We start from the raw sequence: 7008 nt of genomic DNA, 5'->3' as shown, positions 1-7008 counted from the left end.
GATGCTTACTTCCTTTTACACCCAGGAAGGCCCACGGGTCCCCAGAACCCAGTTCACTCCTTCCCAGTCTTCCCAAGGCCACAGGGGCCAAACCTATCTCTTCTTTTCCCTGCTGTCATCACCTCTACCCCCTCCTGAAAGCTATTCAGTAGCCTGAAAATTGTCATCTTCTTTTTCTATCCTACATCTCTGCAAAACCGGCTCCAGGTTGGAGATCCACCAGCCAGGAACCACAGGAGCCTTCCTTCCAGGAGTCTTCTCAAAACAGGGGTAATTACAGAAGAGACTCCGGGTAGAAGAAGGATCTACAAAAGCCACCCCAACCCATTTCATCTTCTCATGTGAACTTATTTTCAAATATTGTAAACATAAGCATGGAACAGTCAGGCTTGGATTATGCATTACAAAGTCATAAGCAATTTATCAAAATACTACTACAGAAGGAACCTAATCCAAAAAGTAGAACTTCTCCACGTAATATCAGATTCCTAACAGTTAAAGTTTTAATTCACATAATCTTCGTAATATCTACTGTATCTTTTAGAATCAGAATTTAAGAATAAGTCATAGGACGCTTTCCAGGACAACCACCAATCTTTTAAATGATGACACAGTATTCAATTATGTGGCTATATCACAATTAAGTAGTAACTTCACTAATGATGAATCTTGCATTTCTTCTTGAAAAATTATTATGTAAGTTTATTCTAGAAAACAAAATTATTACTAAGAATCAATCATAACCCCTAGTCATTTAAAAAAAACACGAATAAATTTAAATTGCTTTTCAGTTACACCATTAAAAAAGAGCTGTATAAAAGTAAGTTTTGTGGAAATTTTTCTTTTTTGGTTACTTGAATTATAGGTAACCAGAATTCTGAACCAGACCATATGGCAATTGTTCTGATTAAAAGTAACTCTGGGTCAGAGAAAACACTCACATATAAACAAATTATTTATCCTCTTTTTTATACGTGGGTCTGAATGAGCACACATACATCAGGAAAAGGAAGAAAAGACTTAGAAAATGATCAGTGAGCACATTTCTGCTCACTGGACAAACTTCATTTACAAGCTTGGACCTTAAAATACTCAATTTTCTGGAACACATACTTAGGTCTTCTGTAAATGAAAATGCTAGACTAGATAGTCTCCAAGGTCCCATCTTTCATATTAGAATATAATTCTCTCAAGGGTATGAGACATGTTGTCTGTTTTTAAAATGTACATACCACAGAAGCTAAATTACTAGATGATCTAATTACCTTATCAGGTAAAATGGTTTCCAAAGGGAAGAATTCATGCCCTGGGTTGTTCCTGCAGAGAGGTTAGAATTGTGCCGTCTGGGACGCCTGGGTGACTCAGCTGGTTAAGGGTCTGCCTTCAGCTCAGGTTGTGGTCTCAAGGTCCTGGGATTGAGTCCTGCATTGGGCTCCCTCTGCTTCTCTGTCTCTCATGAATAAATAAATAAAATCTTAAAAAAAAAAAAAGTGTGCAATCTGGACTCTATCTGCTCCCAGATCCTTGGATCCTTGCTTTCTTCACTAGCTGAGTATGGATGAGTTACTTAACCTCCCAGTGCCACAGTCTCCTTTTACCAAACATGAAAATAATCACTGTTCCTGTCTCACTGTGAAATTCAAAGTATTACACAGAAAGTGTTGAGAAAAGTGCCCAGCATGTGGAAGGAGCTCAGTTTTAGTTATTGTTATTGTTATTACTGAAACCACAAGGACAATTTTAGATGATTCATGGGTCAACTTTTCATTTTAATAATTATGTCTTTATTTTAATATATTTTGGAAATATTTTAACATATTTACAAAAGAGCTAGCATAAAAAAAGCTAGCATAGCTATCACATCTATGACTTTATAGATATTAAGGCTGAGAAAGAGTCCACATCTTTATTTTTTAAGATTTTATTTATTTATTTGTCAGAGAGAGAGAGCACAAGCAGGGGGAGTGGCAGGCAGAGGGAGAAGCAGGCTCCCTGCTGAGCAAGGAGCCAGATATGGGACTCAATCCCAGGGTCCTGAGATCATGAACTGAGCTGAAGGCAAACGCCACCCAGGTGTCCCTGAGTCCACATCCTTAAAAAGGAAGAGATTTAAAGCTAATATAAAGAAAAATAGTAAATAAAAAATAGTGTGTATATATAGGTAATACACAAAAGTAAAAATCTCCCCAGGGGCGCCTGGGTGGTGCAGTCGTTAAGCGTCTGCCTTCCGCTCAGGGCGTGATCCCAGCATTCTGGGATCAAGCCCCATATCAGGCTCGTCCGCTGGGAGCCTGCTTCTTCCTCTCCCACTCCCCCTGCTTGTGTTCCCTCTCTCGCTGGCTGTCTCTGTCAAATAAATAAATAAAATCTTTTAAAAAAAAATCTCCCCAAATTAAAATCTAGGAAATACTGGAACTGTATAATGCCTATTTATATAAATTTTTATACTTAAAAAAATTATCTCTGCTTTAAATGGCCTTAGGTGTGAGCTGACACATATGCAAAAGGTATTATATAACCAGTAACAACTGGGTCAGCTGCTAACAGGGAGATTTCAATTATCAAAACAGCAATTGACTTCTTTCTCCCTAAAAACAGGAAGTGCATTTACAAGAGATAGGAAGAAAGAAAATTAGAAGACGGATCCTGCCTATGTGAAAAACTAATGCTATGTGGTGTTAAAAAGTGGATTTTTAAAAGAAAATTCACGGCGTTTTTAATCAACAACAAATCTGACACTGGTCTAGCCCTGTGGTATAATTAAGAGGTTGTGCGCCTGAGGCTGATAGGGCACTTCCTTGTTTGCAGAGGGAGGGTTCCCACCAGAGGCCTGGAAGGCTCCAAGAGCAGTTGGTGGTCAGGAAGGGTAAGGTCATTCTCAGTCACCAATCAGGAAGGGGCCTAGCGGCTTACTGGTTTCAACTAGGACCTTCAGGCTTCAGCTCTGGTTACCGGCCAGCACTCGAGAAGAGCAAACCCATTTCCACGAAATGAAGCAGGTTACAAGCCGCTGGGGGAAGGAAAGCGCGCAGTTTATACAAATGCAGTTTGACCGGCAATTCAGGACCAATAGGGCTCTCTCTTGACTTTAGAAATCTGTACTTTGAAAGGTGGCTTTCTTTCTTTTTATATTTTGGGGAATAGTCCTTCCCCCCCCCCAAACCTTTTTTAGTACTTACTAGATTTCTTGTTGAAAATGCCAGTCTCTCACTGTGCTCAAGGGAACAAGAAGGGAGAGGGCTACTAAGAGAATCCCTGGGCCAGTTCCATCATCAACGTCAACTGTACTGGGTGCTTTCACATCTGCTCTGCTCTTTAATGTTGCAAAACCCAAGTGGTCAGAGCCTAGGCCTGGGTCAAAAGTCTAAGGAGGAACAGCCTATACAGTAAAGTATAGGAAAACCATAGGAACCAAAGGGACAAGCCCCACAGCAGTTAGTGCAGAAGCTCCTTCCAGACAGGCCTGGGACTGCGGTGAGGCCAGTGAGCACCTCGGCTTCAGAAGCTGAAGCTGCAACAACAAATGGTGGAGAGGATGTGGAGAAAGGGGAACCCTCTTACACTGTTGGTGGGAATGCAAGTTGGTAGAGCCACTTTGGAAAACAGTGTGGAGGTCCCTCAAAAAGTTAAAAATAGGGGCGCCTGGGTAGCTCAGTCATTAAGCATCTGCCTTTGGCTCAGGGCGTGATCCTGGCGTTCTGGGATCGAGCCCCACATCAGGTTTCTCCACTGGGAGCCTGCTTCTTCCTCTCCCACTCCCTCTGCTTGTGTTTCCTCTCTCGCCGGCTGTCTCTCTGTCAAATAAATAAATAAAATCTTTAAAAAAAAAAAGTTAAAAATAGAACTACCCTATGACCCAGCAATTGCACTACTGGGTATTTACCCCAAAGATACAGACGTAGTGAAGAGAAGGGCCATATGCACCCCAATGTTCATAGCAGCATTATCCACAATAGCCAAACTGTGGAAGGAGCCGAGGCACCCTTCAACCGATGAATGGATAAAGAAGATGTGGTCCGTATATACACAATGCAATATTACTCAGCCATCAGAAAGAACGATTACCCAACATTTGCATCAACATGGATGGAATTGGAGATTATGCTAAGTAAAATAACATTGAAAGACAATTATCATATGGTTTCACTCATTTGTGGAACATAAGGAATAGCAGGGATATCCGTAGAAGGAAGGGAAAAATGAACGGGGGTAAACAGAAGGGGAAATGAACCACGAGAGACTGTGGACTCTGGGAAACAAACTGACGGTTTCAGAGGGGAGGGGAGTGGGGGGATGGGCTAGGCCAGTGATGGGTATTAAGGAGGGCACGTATTCCATGGAACACTGGGTGTCATATACAAACAGTGAATCATGGAACACTACATCAAAAATTAATGATGTACTGTACGGTGACTGACATATCATAATTAAAAAAAAAAAAAGAAGAAGATGATGATGAGGCTGCATTTACCCTCAGGGTCAGCGTCCTGCATGTGCCTCAAGTCCTGAGGGCTGAGTGCCTGGTTGCCTCACTTTAGTGCCTTCCCTGCCCCGCTTTCTAGAATTTTCACCTCTGGAATGGAGTTGGGAGTTTATATTTTGTTTCATTAAGAGAGGCTACTCCCTTACAAGAGTCCTACCTTAATAAACGATGCTTGATAAATTACTGAGCTGGTTAAAAGAAAAAAAAGACGGAGATAGGTAATAAAAACGGAAATACAATATTTTGAAGAAACCATCCAAAGGAAAACAATCTGAGTAGGAATCTAAAGATTATTGCCTTTTCTTATTATTCCCCAACAAATAACCCTTTACTTCATAGTGCAAAGGCAACTATAATCTGAATTATTTCGACAGGGAACAAACCATTTCTTAAGGTCTTTCTGACTTCCTCAGAAAAACCTCCTTTTTGGTTCAACTTTCTATCATCATTAACAAAATAAAAATGTTAATGCCCTCTGACCTGACCCTATGCCAGGTGCCTATTTGCTATAATCAATGACACTGATGTGTCACTGAGGATGTCTTTAGGCTGGACGCTAAAGAATTAGAATCGAATCATTGGGTTTTCTCGTACACAAATTTAGGAATTGCGTTAAATAAGCTCTAAAGTCCTTCAAACTGTAGAAGTCTGTGATTCTACTTCACGATTAGGCAGCAGGGAATGCGGTGCCTACGACTCCACACGCAGTAGCATTCAGAGAGAACCGCTTCTTCCAGGGGAGGGGGAGGGCAACTCAGTTCCTCTTTTCTCTAGTAGCCCTAACACTTGCTTACTCTTGTTAAAATTCCCAGGCCAACCAACCAATAAATATTTAATTCAAGACCAGCTTAAACTGAGTAAGGGTGGAAAAACATCATCTCCCAAGATGACATTTCATTCATGCAGGCAATAATTCAGTAAATATTTACTAAGCCTGTGTTATGCAAGGCGCTGCGCAGTACCCGAATGTACAAATGGGCAATCTCTGTCTGAACTGAAGAGTTGGTAGGTTGTCCTGCTCAGTAAGGACACACGTAACCAAAATAAAATGGAGGAGTTCCACAGGAGACCTACAAAGCCCCATGCCTGAAGCATAGTGTCCTGGCTTGGAATCCTGGTCTCCATTTAAAGCTATGGACCCTGGAAGAGGTTAATTTCTCTTCAGTTTCCTAATCTATAAAAAGGGGATAATAATAATACCACCTCATAAAGTTGTTGAGAATATTAAACGTGACAATAGGCTAAAGCACCTTAAAATAATGCCTGGTACATAGTTACTACCCAGTAAATGTTGGTTGATATTGTTATTTTTTACTGGAGTTTAGAGGACTGACACTGGAGAAGGAAGAAAAATTATATAAGGAAGTCATGTTAGAACTGGGCATTGAGAGATGGAAGCAGGACAGGACAAAGGAAGGGGAAGGAGAAAAGAGAGGGACAAAAAGAAATCCTTGCTATAGCAAGTAGTTCAATTTGGCTGGAGTGGAAATTTCCCTAACAGAAACGGTAGCATGACATGCAGTTCAGAACACCATTGTAGAAAAAAAGAAAAAGAAAAAAAAAAAAAAAGGAACACACCCATTGTAGAACTTAATATAAATCATTTGATTTTTTTCTATTAACTTCCCATCATCCCCATTTATATCCTAGAAGTTACATAGTAGTTAAAAAAATAGATCGTGTTATTATTCATATAGATATATAGTCAGGATTGCATATATGTAATCCTATATGGGTAGGATTACATCCTATATGGGTACACAAGCCTAAACATCTAAATTCAAAAACCTTATGCAACCTTTTGTATTCTTCCTAACCCTTTCTGGAAGCAATCTGTCAAGTTTGAAAAAGCACTAAGAATTCTTAAGTCTAAGAATCAGAAAACACATTCCAATCCAGGTTAAAGTCACTTAACCTCCGTGCCTCAATTTCCTTTTAATAAAAACATATATACTACTATTACTTCAGGACGGATGGATAGAAGAAATACTAAAATGGTAGAAAGGCCATTCTAGGAAGGGAAAAAACTTGCCAACCTCCTTGCGTGGATATAAAACACAAAGGCAACAATGGATGTGAAAGCACTTTACATACCCAATAAATCTTTTAAAACACAAGGAATTTTTCCTGCATACAACATAGACAAAGGCAGGAACTCTGGACCAGAAGGTGGTGATGTGCTGTACACACACACACAGGCTTTGGGGTCAGACCGACTTAGATCTGAGTCCTGTCGGGTCCTGTCATTTACTAGCTCTGTGACCTGAAAGCAAAGGAGCTTGAACTGCCACACTTCTTTCCTGCAGTTGCTGCGATTTTATCAAACAGGCACTATGAATCCTGTAATGGCTTGTCCCCTCACTGCTTCAGCTACTTAGAACCATGTGCAGGCGCATCTAATGACATACATTTCAGAAATTCTTCTCAGTTTCATCTTATTAGTTTAACTCTTATTCCACCTTTTGGGGCCATTCTGATTTTTTCACTTTTTTTTTTTTAAGTGTCTGAGATTCCTGCCCCCCCCC

The sequence above is a fragment of the Ailuropoda melanoleuca genome, chromosome 15, assembly GCF_002007445.2.
Source record: "Ailuropoda melanoleuca isolate Jingjing chromosome 15, ASM200744v2, whole genome shotgun sequence".
Taxonomy (NCBI): Eukaryota; Metazoa; Chordata; class Mammalia; order Carnivora; family Ursidae; genus Ailuropoda; species Ailuropoda melanoleuca.
This window is presented reverse-complemented; position numbering follows the sequence as displayed.